The following is a 16,594-nucleotide window of genomic DNA, read 5'->3' on the forward strand; positions in this document are numbered from 1 at the left end:
GATGCGCTTTATGCATAATCCACCATTGTTTTCGATCCAATGGGAAAGAAAAGTGGAGGTCTGATTTGCACTTTATGTGGAACATGCTAAACTGTCAAATAAACAAACATACCGACAGCTGTGCATAAAAAATAAATAAAGTATTACGTAATGGGAGGCCATTTATCACTAAGGATTGCGGAGGGATTGGGCGAAAAGTACAATAGTAAAGACTGCGATAAGCCATAACGCCGCTCATTGAAGCTAACCCGGAAAACGATCTGAATAAAATAAATGAAAGGCTATCCTGGATAGAAGTACCAAACACTTACAAATACCGTATAAAAATGTTAAAGTAGAATTTATCAATCTTATACTTTTGTGTACTTTGCATGTATTGTTTGATTTTTAAAGTTTAGGAAGCTTCGTTGACGACTGGTGACAGCAGAGCAAACCTCCACAGGAGTCATTGACACATTTGCTCTTAACTAATGAATCAAAGATAAACTTTCTTTGCATAAAAAAAAGTCACCTGAAAACGAAAGGATCTATTTTCTTCTTCACTTGCGCTAAATTTGTCGATATATCCATTCCACCTCCTTCTACATTACTCGCCCTGTGAAAACTCACTTCACAAACACACGCTGCAGAAAACACACCTCAACAGTCTCCACCACTTTTCATTGTGCTGTATTAGCATTCAAAATCGACGCTTCACTTCCAAAGACACCATCATTCCTCAGCTTTCTGCAGAGCTCCCGCGGTCTTCCTTACCTCATGTATAACATACCTCACATTTCTCGCATTTTATCATCATCCGCTAAATTGCTTTCTAAATACCTATGAGTCAACCATTTCCATTTTTCCATAATCCGTACCAACATTTTTCACTCTTCCTTCATACATTTCATTTACCCTCATAACTTTACCCTTGCTAACTGTTCACTTGCGTGATCTACAACAACTATACTACACTTATCAGGTTACCTGCAAACGTCAGTGACTCCACTTCTAATTCCCATCGGTTTTTCCTACGACTACTAAAATGGGTGTTTTAACAACCGAGAATCTTTAGACATTCTGATTTGTGACCATAATTCAGATGTTAACTGGCCCGCCTAATGACTGCTGAAAGTGTCTATCCGGCAGTGAAAGTAAGTGAAATTAACGCTCAAATGTGTATCCACGAATAAAATCATTATTTCCGTCATGCACAATTAACTCTTTACTGAAAGATCCATTCTGCAATCTGGCGACGAAGATCGAATAAAATTTAAGCATTCCTAACTATTACCTCTGCACCACCAAGCAGAATTTAGTTCAGTGATAACGCGTGCATATTTCTGTACAATGCAGGCAGTGTATCAGAGTGAGAAGTATTCAACTTACAGCATAAGATTAAATGACTGTCTGATCATGGTCAAGCACCTACACTAACTACGTACATACATACATACATACATACATACATACATACATACATACATTATATATATATACTGCATATTTATTATATATATATATAATTATGTATGTATGTATGTAATAATATCTTAATCTTATATATGTAATAATCTAATGTATATATGTATATATATATACATGTATATATACATACATACATACATATACATATATACATATATATATATATATATATATATATATATATATATATATATATATATATGTATATGCCTATGACAAACTAACATTCTGAGTTTTCTCAAAAGTGACACAGAGTGGCAAACTATTTTTTTATTTTTCTGAAAAACTTGTACTTGGGACTTTGGAGCTGCATGAAATTACACCTCACTCGAAAACTTATGCGCAATCTTGAGTATGATCATGGAGGCATGATGCCAAGAATGCAAATTAGCCTCGATTACCACTCTGGGTTGAGGACAACCTCCAGCCTTCCTTCAAGATTTTTCGAAAATTTTCGATGGTCTTAACCAATGGAGGAGGAGGAGGAAACTTGGCGTTCGGTGATCTTAACCAATGGGGGAGGAGGAGAAAACTTGGCGGAAGAAGAATATACATATTTCATTCGCAGTTTCCGGAATACACATCAGTGAAATCTTGCTACCCTCCAAAGTATGACATGCCATGAAGTGCAAATTTATGTAAAGCATCAATACTCACGATGGATGACAATAAACTTCGTCCCTTGTAATACTCACAGCCTCTAGTTAAAAGCAGCGTTATACGATGTTAGCAAAGTATTTCATGGCATAAATAAAAAAAAAAAAGTTGGACGAAAAATACATAAATGCATCGTTAATCCAATTACTTGACACGGCCTGTAAAACTGTAAAACAATGTTTCGCAAAACCGGGGAAAAAATTAGCAATTTCTACACGACACCAGACACCAATAGCGAATATCAAACTGAGTGGATACATCGAGTGGTTGCTTTCATTTATGTGCATCGTTGCGAATTCTCTGGGCGAAGCAGATGAAAGAAGACTGAATTTACTTGTTTCTGTTGCAAAACATGGCTGGATTCATTTCTATTAACAATCCTTCTTGAGGACTTGAATGAAGTCTAAACAAAACGGCAATGGTCGTAATTGTTTTCTAGGTATTGTCTTGTTTGGCTGCGCTCTTCAAATTTGTTTTAATTGATGTGAATAAACATGTGGCAATGTAATTTGCAATGTATACAGTTAATATATTAAATTCCAGGTGGTGACGAGCGAGCACATACACAATATCAACAAACACATGTCTACTTTTATTACAATGCAAAAGAAAAAGAAGAAATTCATTTAACAAGAGTAAATCCTGCTGTCAGATCTGTTTGCGGGCAACATAAAAAGCCCGCTCACAAGATAAATTAAAGAAGAGATTGCTGAATAAAGCATGCTAGTTTCCTACAATCCTGGGAGATAAAACGAGGTAACTTAACGGCTGCGGCTGTGCGATAATTAAGTTAAATGCATAAAAGCATCCAGAGAGCTGAGAGTTGTTAAGAATAGTCTTGGTTAATTTTCTTGCCACCTTATTTTACATTTTCACTAAATAAGAAAATAAGTCTACTGGAAAATAAGGTGAAATGTACGTTACAAGCTCTGTGTAAAATAAGCATTAGATTCCTTATGCTATGTAGTGTACAAAAAGGAAACTCCAATTACACCTAAGGTTTTTTTTTTTTTAGCAATTTTAAAGAGGGGAGGACCGAATATACGGGAAATTATGGCCCTGCGCCCGCGAGGTAACTTTTAATCTTGTAATTAGAGGTCGGAAAAAAAAAAGAAAAACGAGAGAATCAGCATTTAAACAGAATCGTTTTAACTGCACCCCTGCTTCCCCTTCGGGACCAAAGAGGACGACAGCCTTTATGAAAGTTCCCGAAGTTATGCGTCGAGTTTTATGGACCTACAAACTTTGCCTATCTAATTAAGACTCCAGGTGAACGATCTATTTCGTAGGGCGCAACAAAGGCAATACGGTATTTATTACCGAGAGGAATAGGGGTTGGGACAAATTAAGCTTGGTCATTAGCGTTCTTGTATTTTCTGGGTAAGGAAATGTATTGCGCACTAATTCTTCCCAGTAATATGCAGATAACAAATATTTCCGGTTTAAAATGATTGGAATACTAGAAATAATACTTTATTTTATAAGTTGGGTCCTTCTGTAATCCTTCACATTTATTTTCAATATTTTACACACAATAAAAATAAAGATTGCTATAAGTCTTGTAACTGAGTATTTGTGAACATAAGCTGACTCATAATTACTCGACCTATGCATACAATCACAAGAACTAAGTTTATGTCATTAACTTTCAATGGAAGCTTCCACAGAACCGAATGCCTAAATATGAAATAGAAAAATGAAACAGAGAAATAAAACATGTCATAAATACATAAAGACAAACCAACAAACATCTTACATCTTTTCAACTACAATCATATGGTCTGAAGAGGTTCCGCTTAGCGCAAGACCCCATCCATCCGTCAAGTTAAGTGCTTAAGAGACAGACGGGTAAAAGCTGTCTTGGATAAATTTGACACAATCTTCAACTGACAGCTACCCCTGAACTGCTGTGTCTAGACATTGCTTACGGCCTTTTGAACTCGTTTCGGTTTCCATCAAGGAATATTATACTTGACATTCTATGGATATAAAAAGTGGGACCGTGTTACGAATATCATGTTACTAAACACAGCTTGGCAACCAAGAATCTTAACTTTTCATAGTTACTAAGATGGAGAGTACAGTACTAAGTTGAAGAGTACACAGTACTAAGATAAAGAGTATATAGTACAGGCATAAAACATACAAATGTTCTAGCTTCTATTAGGGCTGGTTTCACGAGGTTTCCTCCTTAAAACACTTATTACTGCCATTTAACCCTAAATTTTGCCCGTTCCATCGGCCTCCACAAATAGATATGGAAACAGATGTTACTAGAATGACAACTTTCAAGCGAACAATACAAGATACAATAGAGAACGATACAAATGTTGATCAGTAATGAAGCAGCAACAACCTAAGCTAAGGCGTCATTTAAAAGCCCCTTCTGTTCTGTAACAATATCATTTCTTCATCTACGTTGACTGAGTTTGCTTCCCTCTCATGTTATTCGTTGCTCTTCCTCCCTGGTTTCCGCTTTCCTTATTATGGTACTTCTTCTCCCCTCTTCCTCGTTTTATTTTCCACTGTTTCCTTCATTATTGTGTTCCTTCATATCTGCAACTTTTAATTGAGAGTTGATTAAAAGTTGAAAGAACTGAAATCAGTTTTTCATACAGAGATTATTTAATTTCCTTGATAAACTAAAAGAGAACAATTTCCTTTTAAGGTGGAGAACACAACAAATTTGAAGACTGGCCTAAATAATATTGCATTGCTCTCTCTTCAAATTAACATCTGACATAACATTACCAGCGTACACTTAATAACGGTATAAAACAACCAAATTTTTACGTGGTTCATAAACTAGAAATAATTTTCCCACTTTAGTTCGAGCTACACTCTCCTGGTTAAGGGGAATGGTTGGTTATCTACTTTCATTGCTATAAGTTTAAATCTTGAAATAACTAATATTTCATCTTCGCGTGAATTGCTTTAACAAAATCCTTGATTTAAGTAGCTAGAGCGCTTTCTCCAGATAAGTGACAGAATATCAGTCAAAATTCTATTTTTGCTTATTCGAATTGTTCTGGTCCACCTGCGTGGATGCTGAAAGTTCTAATTAAAATCCAAGAACCAATTGGCACTATACTTTTTTTGTTTACTTTATGGTGATTCCAGTCACAAGTTTGTAAAGCCTTGTGTAGTTTCTAAAGAAATGCGAATCACGAAATGACATGAAAGACTTGAGCATAGAAACATGACTGAAGAAGTAATCTACATACTTCCGAATTGCTCACCGAGTTAACAAGCGTATAGTCGTTAAATAATTCACAGAAGACTTAGTTGTAGTGTATGATATTCTCGCACTTACAAGCCGTGACGAAAATTTCTTTGATGCACTTAGCATTTCTATGTCGAAAAATCCTTTTCCAGAGTATTCCTCGTGTTGCAAAACCCAAGTGCAGGGTAGGGTTCTGAACTTAATTTTGTTCTTTCAAAGTAGTTTTTGTTGCTCTTTTTTTCCATATTTTTTTCTGCGCAACAAAAAAAATGCAATAAATTTAATTTGCTGAAACATCGCTAATGCTATTATTCTATTTCAGAGCCCTCTGTGCTGCAACATTCCTTCGACCAGTCTATCGGAAAAACGTTAACCTGATTTTTCCTTCTCTCTGGAAGTGGATCACAGCATTCAATTTATCTATCTGTGTGAAAACTGCCTCCTGTTAGAAGCTCGTCATTTCAAAGAGCAACAAAACGTCACGATAATATCCCAGAGAACCCCTGTCATAATACCATTAGCAGACATGCCGCAAGAATAAATTTTAAAAATTTCAAGCAATCCTTTCATTGAACTCGGAATCAATACTTGCTAACGGTACAAGAGTTCCCTAAAGAGCATGGTATACAAACTGCTTTTTTAGATAAACGAGAAGACAGGAAGGCAGAGGACCATGGAATATGTAAGTTCTTTCAGACTAATCTTATTGGCATTCAACAGTTTTGTGGTAAATGAAAAGCAACTGAATTTAAACAACGACTAAAAATACCCACACAGGCTCGTAATCATAAGGCTCTGGAAGCTGTCACATCTTAAAACTTAGAAGTAAATAAGAAAACTCAGGGAAAACCCTTAATATTTTCGAATAACTGGAGGAAGATATATCTTCCACTCCGAAAGAATATGGCACCTGACTCTGACGATTATAAAGTAAGAATCTTCGATTAGATCAAGAAGTATCTTACACAATTTTTCATTTATCAAAAAAAAACCAGACATTATTTAAGTAAACTCAGCCCTACTACCGCAAATTTGCTTTCATTTCCTTCAGCGTATTCTCATAAAGAATGGGATAATCAAGATTTCTTGCACTAATTCCCTTTCACAAATCAGTGTCAAAGAGTATTTTTTACGAAATAAGAAAGTTCTGCGACGGTTTCTATTCAAGTCATGACGTTCTGGATAGATCCACAAGAACGCATGAGCATCATGAAAAATAATCATCATCATTCGCTGAATAACGCAAAGACAATACACAACCAAATTTTCTCTTAAGAGCATTCCGACTGGTAAAGGCAAACAGATGGCGACCTATCTTCGTGAGCGTCAATGCACGGTGATCTACGTTAGAATAGAATATACAATTTAGGCCGAAGGCCAAACGCTGGGACCTATGAGGTCATTCAGCGCTGAAAGGAAAACTAAGAGTAAAAAGTTACAAATGTGTAACAGGAGGAAAACCTCGAAGTTGCACTATGAAACAATTGATAAAAGAGGGTGAAAGCAAGCTGGAAGAAAGGATATGAATGGAGGTACAGTCAAAGGCATGCAAATGGTTGCAGCAAGGAGCAAAAGGAACGCTGCAAAGAACCTTAAGTAATGCCTACAGTGCACCGCACGTGAGGTGCACTGACGGCACTGCACCACTACGGGGATCTACGTTAGTCCGAAGCCTAACTGGCAAGGTGAATGTGACGGATTCACTTACGGATAGACAGATTGACGGATACCCTTCATGTACATCCGTGTATAATAGATCCATTTGCACAATATTTCAATGAAATCCCTTCGACCATGTAGGGGGAGCTGTCATGAAAAGGTAAGCGTGACAGACACACTGACTGACAAACAAACAGACTGAGGGATGGCCAGACACACAGATGGACTTTGACGATAGGTTATAATAATAATAATAATAATAATAATAATAATAATAATACTAATAATAATAATAATAATAATAATAATAATAATAATAATAATGCTGAAAGATAAAGACATTTGCAAAGTAGGCATTAAAAGTGTATTAGTAAAAATATAATTTCAAATACTAGTTCTTTTGTTACTCTGCTAAATTCCTTTTATCTTGCAGATTTCCCAGCTGACTTTTCACACAAGGTTTAATAATAATAATAATAATAATAATAATAATAATAATAAATAATAATAATAATAATAATAATAATAATAATAATAATAATAATAAAAGTCGAAACGAAGAAAGCAATTTCTCTCATAGAGCCAGTTTCATATGGGTATTATACAATAAGCAAAAATTCTATAATTTCTGAAACTTCTTTTATCCCCGAGTCACTCCAAGCCAATTTTGCATCCACCCATAACAAAACACAAAAGCTGAAACGGAGTCGTTTCAACGCCCGAATGATTAGGCTTTTTTCCTAAGCCTGTTTTTATTTCGCTTCCTTTTTCCTCCTCCTCCTCCTCCTCCTCCTCCCTCCTCCTCCTCCTCCTCCTCCTCCTCCTCCTCCTCTCATTTCCTCGGGTTCCGAATTCTACTTCACCTTCGATCCGTTTACCTCCAACATATAGCGTCTCTTGCCCTCAAGCGGCCCCTTTGATGTTTCCCCTTGCTATTCCTTCCCATTACTGTCCCCTCTTCTCTTTGCCTCGACTGATACCAATGCTTTATTCTCCCTCTTCCTCTCTCTCTCTCTCTCTCTTGTTTGTCTATCATCACACTATCTAAGTGTAAAAAATACTATATCTATCTAATATATCATATATATATATATATATATATATATATATACTGTATATATATATACACACAACCACGAGAACACACGCACAGTTAAACTTATTTCGTCTTTATTTTTATGAGCCCAAAGTATATTACAATATACTTAACAATAACTGAATGTACTCGATTTTTTCTTCACAATGCAGAGAGGAATATTTAAGAGGAAAATCATCTTTACAATAGGTACAAACAGTCTGTGAATACTATCACAGTTATCCAGGAAATAAACCAGAACTTTAAACTCTGAGTTTGCACAAAATGAAAATATGCCTGAATTCTTCTTTGACTTCCAGCCAATATTCGTATCGCTGACCTTTGAAGCAACAGATCTTCGTCGAAGCACAATGACAAACAAATAAATATTCGGGGAAAAAAGGAAGCCCTCATAGTCCAAAGTACAAAAGGAAAAGCCAATTATCCTAATCAGTAACCTCACATAATTCAAACGAAAAGTTTTTTCGCGTTATCCTCCCTCCAGAGAGACTCGTAATCTAACAACAACGAACGCCGCTGACAGCACCGAACTTCTGTCTACAAAGTTCCAAACGCCGAGAGATAAGAAATGCAGCAGCAGAGTCGACGTCAGGCTAAAAGAAAAAAGAAATTCCTGGTATATCCGGTCCACCGATATGAATGGATTCTATTGAGAGAATTCCTCGACAAAAAGGGCTTTTGATCATTCGATGTGAAGGTACGTTTTTGCCGAAATTCCCAGATAAAAGACCCTCCGTACCAGGGAGAAAAAAAAAACTGCATTCCACAGATTGAAAGTTTACAAAGATTCGGCATGAACATATTAGTTTGCTTTTCATAGAACTGTATTGATTATATCATCAAATCTAATTAGATAAGACCAAGTTCTATATACTGTGATATACCGTAGCAAAAACGGGAGAAGAAAAAGTTAAAATTATGAAGTGCAGTGCACTCTCATGAAAATCAATATTCGATATTTTACGTAAGAACTGACTGCAATTCAACATGTCTTGTAACAGGAGACTTGAGGACTTTTTCTGGCCAAAATGTGTATGTGTGTGTATGTATATATATATATATATATATATATATATATATATATATATAATATATATATATACACATAAATATATGTATATATATGTATATATATTGTATATATTATATAGATATATACATACTGTACAGTATACTGTATATATACATATAAATGAGTAATCATAATTTCCTCCCTTATATATATCTCTACAGGCATTGTTGCCAATATTTCCTTCATTAACACTCCACTGAGACACCTGACGTATTGATAAATTCAGTCAAGGTCGCGCAGCCAGACCAATCAAGGCACAGGTGGTATTTTCTACCTGTCTGCTTGCTTCTGAAACATTCCAATACGAATCGTTCCTCATTTTATTCGGACCATAATTTATTTTTCCTTTTCCATATAAAGGAACCATGCATCACCCAATACATTTCCCCGTCAAGCAAAGCGCAGATATGACCGAATTTCAATGGCTGTTTTCGATGAACTGACTTGAATGAAACAGACTGAAGTATTATGTTTATGCCTTCCAGAATGATGTGATCACTGCAAAGCGTCACTGACAGACGGTTCATTTTTTATATTTGTATAAAGTGCAGGTCGTTTTTGCAAAGCAAATTTTGTTGTGGATCGAATTTTTGTGTGGATCGAATCTACACTAATACTGACGGATGAACGTTGTGAGGCGTATTATCTGTTTGGTTATTAAAAGTATACTAACTGCTTAAGTAACGAAAAAGAAAACAAACGGTCACAATGAACTTTGTCTCAGTTTACGTAGTGAAATGTCAAATGTTTGAAACCATACCAAACAGAGAGAGAGAGAGAGAGTGAGAGAGTCACCTGTCAAGCCAAAAAGTCCCTTTCATATCTTATTGTAACTTATTTGCAAATGCATCGGAGCAATAAGCTGACGAGAGAGAGAGAGAGAGAGAGAGAGAGAGAGAGAGAGAGAGAGAGAGAGTTACATAGCCAAGTCACACAAGCCCAACGTAACCTGTCTGCCATCAAATGTGAGCTGTGTAGCAAAGAAAATAATTATGAAAGCATAAGCCAAACATCGATTTCATATATGTAACAAAATAATTCACTAAAGTCCGCACCTCTGTCAGGACCAGTTAGCTCTAAATAAATGAACTCGTTACCAATTTCCCGGTCAGGTAAGTCTATAATATACAAAAATTGTTACCTGTTCCGTGTGACCTTGACATCTGGCCTTTAAAGGTCAACAGCAAGCTTGATTATGGGGGATTTTTCGCTATAATTTAACAATGTATAGCCGACCACAGGACGGGGAAAAACGTTAAAATAATGAAATGAAGTGCACTCCTTAGCAAATCAGTATTCTATATTTTACGTAAGATTCTGACTGCAATTCAGTGCTCCTATAACCAACGTAAACCTACACTCTTCATAATGAAATGGTTTCAATGTTGACAAATCATAAACTCTAAACCGATTTCTCCAAAAATATTGATCACTTTGAAAAGATTACCAACAAATATGTACATTTCGTTTCACTATATTCCGTTTAATCCACTCTTGGGGCACTCTGATCACATAAAAAGAAATGGGTAAAAACATACCTACTTCCAACTTTGTTGAAAGATAAGGTGTCTTGTTCTCGAATCTAACTGCTCTAAGTAAAAATAATAATATAGAATTCCTTGTGAGTAGGCCGTTAGTCCTATGCCTTTTCCTCCATACTTACAACCACAGTCTACTGATGACCTGTTACGATATTCACTGCTAAGGTCAAGAGAAGCACAATTTCAGCAAACGGTCCCTAAATCGTCCAAGCTCATTCAGGAATCGAACCAATCGAGATCGTACCCGATATAAGAGTACATATATATATACATATGTATATATATACATATATACACATATATGTATATATGTGTATATATATGTATGTATATATATACATATATACAAATATATATGTATATATGCTGTATGTATACGTATATATATACATATACATATATATATATATATATATATATATATATATATATATAATATATATATAAACAGAACTGAGGAAAACTGACCCCCGATCTTGAGCCCGTTTTTCCTTCAACCTTTCGTTTTTTCTTTGATGAAAGCCAAACTGGAGAATACAAAAAAAAAAAAAAAAAAAAAGATTCAATTACTCCTGAGGATCGTCATCTAATACAGCGTGCGTGATATGAGCCCACTTTCAATTACCTGCAAGTGGCTTACTTAACCTGGGGCAAAAAAACAAAAATAAAAAAAAAAACATCAGAAGTTTTGGGGACTCGATGAGCCTTCGGGGTTACGTGCCCCGAACTCGAAACGTCCCTTCAGTTGTTGGCGCAAGGCTTAAGCAAAGCTTAAGAGAGTGAATCCACGCCAGTAGGTAATCTGTACCGTGCCTCTATAGGTCATTCGCCTTTTAACCCCAATACCTGTTTACATCTAGAATAAAATAGTAGAGGTGCTAAGCGGATGAAAATATAAAACAATTTTGTAGAGCAAAACTGCGTTTTCCAAAATATGGTATGAAATATTAACTTTACGAAAGTTAATTTTCTTATTTACGAGGAAATATTTTCTCCCATAAATATCCATTCCGTCTTTTTGGTAGGAGCAAAAGTTTCTAAATTACCTACTTTCCACTCAAATACTTATGGCCCTTAGAATTCACTTGAACATCCCTCAACAGCTCAAGCTCCAAAAGAACGATTTTTCTCCACGGTCCAGGTCGGAAATGGAAATGTGAAGACACAAGAAAGATCAATTTTGAGTCTCATACCAAGACTTTGACCCAATGACTAAAAATGCATTGTAATCATTCCTTTCTGTTATTTTTCATTCTGATATTGTTTCTAAATAAGCGACAGTAAACATTAAGTAGAGTCACAGTTATACTGGTAAGGTTCAAAGAAGAATTAAAACTGAAATAACTCATGGTCTCTGGGGGATTAGTCATCTATATCAAGTTTTTTTATGTAACTTATAAAAACATTGCTTGTTTGCTCTATTCTTAGAACCCTACAGTCGTGGGCTTTAATAAGAATGAAGACTGTACACCATTTACCCTTTGCTTATTGCCTTTTATTATGTTATTTCATTATTTCCATTCTGTACCGTGCAGTCCCTAATCATGTATCATCAACTCTCTCTCTCTCTCTCTCTCTCTCTCTCTCTCTCTCTCTCTCTCTCTCTCTCTCTCTCTCTCTCTCTCTCTCATTCTTTTGCTAAGGGGAAATGACCCACGTTCTAGTAAGAGAGAGTGAAAGAGGAAATGAAAGCCACCCCATGGGCATCGCCGCAGAAGGTATTTTCAAAAAGTGTCGACTGAGAAACTCGACACTTGTGGGGACATTTCTTCCGCGTCTCTGATGTCACTGGTGTGTCTCACTTGCCTCAAAAGGCACAGAGGCGTGGAAGTAATATTCTTCCGCATTTTATCTGAGGTGAAAAAAGAAAATAGGGAAGAGCATAACAGTATAGAAATGAGTATCAGGTGTTGCCCAAAAAGGTAAAGGTGATGAAAAATTTAATTGAATATAGAATTTAGGCCAAAGGCCAAGCACTGGGACCAATGAGGTCATTCAGCGCTGAAACGGAAATTGACAGTAACAGTTCGAAAGGTGTAACAGGAGGAAAACCCCGCAGTTGCACTATGAATCAGTTGTTAGGAGAGGGTGGAAAGTAAGATGGAAGAAAGAGAATATGAAAGGCGGAACAGTTAAAGGAACGAAAGGGGTTGCAGCTAGGGGCCGAAGGCACGCTGCAAAGAACCTGAAGTAATGCCTACGGTGCACCGCATGAGGTGCGTTGACGGCACTACCCTCCCCACTACGGGGAGGTAATGAAAAAGAAAAATATTCTTTTGAGTTTTCTCTAAGGTTAAAATGTAAAAAAAAAAAAAAAAAAAGAGGAAATATAAATGAAATTTAGATGAACCTAGACCGTTAACAGATGCCTGGGAAAATGGTTGCTAAAAGAGAAAATAGTTGCTAAAAGAATACTTTTGAATTTTAAAAGAGGTCAAAAAGACATCTTAATAAAATTGTGATGAACACATTCTCTAACACACTGGAAATTTATGAGAAGCACGCTCTCAACAATGATTATTTGGAAAAAAGTAAACTTATGTGGCGGAAAATTATTCTTTCTGAACACATTTACATATAGGTGTGTGTTAAAAGTGAGAAACCCTCATTCTCCTACTTATACCTTGTGAATATCCAAACATACATAGATACATTATTCCTCTCACTTTTTTTTTTTTTATTTCGAAGTGGGTTTGAAATACTGCATATCTCTGGGCACAAGGAGACTACTACTTCTAAATGCATATACATTTATTCACGTTGTCAGCATTCTGTAACAACCCAAGGCGCAAATTTATAACTCAACCGAAAAAATTCAGGAAACAACCAAAAGTTACTCGCTTCCTTTGTTCATTTTCCATTAATAACGAAGAGTGTTCTGCCTTAGAGATCCAAATTTTATTACAAAAGAGGCCTAAAGGTTGGAGTGAAGGATTTGGTTGAGGGATACCGACCCTTAGGCCTAACGGAAAAACAGTATTAACCTTATTCAACCCCAGGATTGCTTGACTTGACGGACGATATCTTCCTTTTTTTACACTTCTTTTCTCTTGTACTATTATTATTATTATTATTATTATTTATTATTATTACATTATTATTATTATTATTATTAGAGAAGCAAATTCACAGTTATGTACATGTACATATCTTTAAAGATTTATCTTCAAATATATGTACATATACATTAATAGTTACTCTCCATGCTAGAGAATTATTATTATTATTGTATAGTAGTAGTAGTAGTAGTAGTAGTAGTAGTAGTAGTAGTAGTCTACAGCTAACCAAAGCCTAACATCAGAATTCTTTATTATAATACTGAACTGCTATATCCCAACTCATACGACGACAACCTACCACTTTCGCCCTTTGCTTAAAAAGCCTGATACTTCAGGAGATCTAAGATCCCAGAATAAAACGACTGGAGGCGCACTTCGTGGTTAATGAAGGAAAAGAAAAGGATGGCAGAATTATTATGCATTCAGTTACTAGTAAAAGAAAATAACCTATGAGAAAAACAAAAACAATAGCAGTCATAATCTCTTTTTACGCAATAACGAAATCATAGTTCTCTCTCTCTCTCTCTCTCTCTCTCTCTCTCTCTCTCTCTCTCTCTCTCTCTCTCTCTCTGTGCTTCCAAAGAAAACATCGAACATATGGCTCTCTCTCTTCTTCTTCTTCTTCTTCTTCTTCTTCTTCTTCTTCTTCTTCTTCTTCTTCTTCTTCTTCTTCTTCTTCTTCCAAAGAAAACATCGAATATAAGGTGCAAAAAATTTCTCTTTCGACCATAGCCTTAGAAAGTCAACAAAGAGATTATAAGGAAAAAGAATCACGGAAAGGGAACACAGAGAGACGAGAAAGGAGAAAATGCCCTAGGTAATGGGAAAGAAGCCCTATGGAAAAAGGAAAAAACTTTTAATTAGCCCTCCGCGATAACTCCTAAGCCTTTCAGCATTACATAAAATAGGAAAGAAAAAAAAATGAAGGGTCGCAAAAAAAGAACAAAGCGAGGAGGCTCTGAAAAAGAGACCCCGAGATTTTTCAACAGTGCTTCAAAGCAGTGCTCAGGATGACGACGAATGAAAGTAAACGATAGATTTTGAAAATATTTTGAAACATTCATGATATCTGCTCTTTATGATGACGACAATCACCAGGGTCAAATATGCCAAAGGCCATGTTCTAAAGATGAATACTTTTGTTTAATCCAACTATTCATTCATTTTTATTCGCTTACTCGTTATTTACTCTTTCATTCATTGGTTTCTTTTTCAGTTACGTCTACTGATCCATTCATTCAACTTTTCAGGGACTTGAAACATCCCATTTACCTGTTCATTTCTTTCACACCTTTCCAGCAAAATGTGCATCATTTCATTTAGTGGCCCCTTCTGTCATTCTCTTTTATCCGTTAGTTATAACCACCTATTTATCTATCCATCTACCCTCTCTTTCTTTCATTCAATCAGCCGTGTCAATATTCTATTTACTTATTTTTTTTTATTTGATCAATAACCTGCGATACATCCTACCTTTAGATCCCCTTCTGAATTTGTTTACATAACTCGGAAATTCTGAGATGGAAAATTCCGGCAAAATTCGATGGAAAATTCTACCTATTTGAAACACGACCCTTCTTATGGCCTATGGGAATAGGAGAGTGAGCTGGAGTTGGCCCTACGGCACCCAACAGGAGACAAGAAATACTGTGCACGGGAAACGAAAAAAAATGAGAGAAGAAATGAAAGAAACTGTAGAAAACACACACTAAAAGCAAAAGCCCTTGTTGTTTTAGGTTCTTTGTTATTTCTATCTAATCTTCATGCGCTGCCGTAGATTTAACTATTTTTATTCAGCAGGAAATGTCTTAAAAGGAATATTTTTAATCATACCTGGATTTTCTTTTTAAAAGACAAACCACATTATTCATTACGGATATTAAAAAAAAATAGAACAAAACTACGTCGTTAATTATAAAGCATTTAATTAGTTAATTGTTGTCTATACATTACCTGGCCAATTCCTTACGAACATAACAAAGAAACCTTAAAATCTAAGCAGTGAAGTTGTTTACATAGAAAAAATATTTCTTAATGTACAATGTTTTACAGAACGCAGCTTTTCAGGAGCAAGAGCACAATTAAATACGGATGTGATACTTCCGAGAACCATGAACCAGACTCCCAAACTACGTTCAGAAACACATAGCGTTTACAGTGCTGTTTAAATTTACAAAATTCAATAAGCGACAAATTAAGAAAATATACATAACGGAAGAGATTTTGCTTCAGTTTTTACATGGAAAAATTTGTCGATCCTACGTGGCACCTTACCAATCCCATTTCCATCATATTACCTCTTTCTAAGATCCCCCATTTTTCTTGCATTTCACCTTCGCATCTACCTCACCCTAAGCTTCTGTGATGTCATCATAAAGGCTTCTCCAGAAGGGCATAAGACACAGCAAATGTCTCCGGAAACTACGGGGTTATGAGAGCACACACCCAACAGTCGTACCGTATGGGGTTTTTATGGTTATTTCTCCCAACGCGGGAGAGTTTGTTTCTTAGCAGGACTGCTCGAACCCTGACAGGATGCATGCTTCCTCTCAGGTGCCTTTATTGCTGTTTCATTATTAATGGCATCATGGTCTCATAGCGTACGGTAATGTGTTCCCGTGCTGGGATCGCTATCCTCCTTTTCTGTAAGTTATATTAGTCTCTCTCTCTCTCTCTCTCTCTCTCTCTCTCTCTCTCTCTCTCTCTCTCTCTCTCTCTCTCTCTCTCTCTCTCTCCCGTTAATTTTAAACAAGCCCATCAGTATAATGTATATGGCTGCCGCTGCAAACGTCTTCCTTTCTTTTTTATGGCTTTAGAGAC

The 16,594-nt window shown here is 36.0% G+C and overlaps 1 long non-coding RNA gene across 2 annotated transcripts in view; it reads right to left on the reverse strand.

The window, feature by feature from the left end:
* Nucleotides 1-16,594, reverse strand: part of LOC136835435 (uncharacterized) — a 154,259-nt gene that overhangs the window by 51,080 nt on the left and 86,585 nt on the right. The window contains exon 3 of one of the 2 annotated variants that reach the window (XR_010852149.1): nt 4,558-4,686. The exons of the other annotated variant lie outside the window; for it this stretch is intronic. This is a non-coding gene — a long non-coding RNA (uncharacterized lncRNA). Of the gene's footprint in view, nt 1-4,557; nt 4,687-16,594 lie in introns of those variants that run through there. 2 annotated transcript variants of the gene reach the window in all.

Source organism: Macrobrachium rosenbergii, chromosome 55, assembly GCF_040412425.1.
Source record: "Macrobrachium rosenbergii isolate ZJJX-2024 chromosome 55, ASM4041242v1, whole genome shotgun sequence".
Taxonomy (NCBI): Eukaryota; Metazoa; Arthropoda; class Malacostraca; order Decapoda; family Palaemonidae; genus Macrobrachium; species Macrobrachium rosenbergii.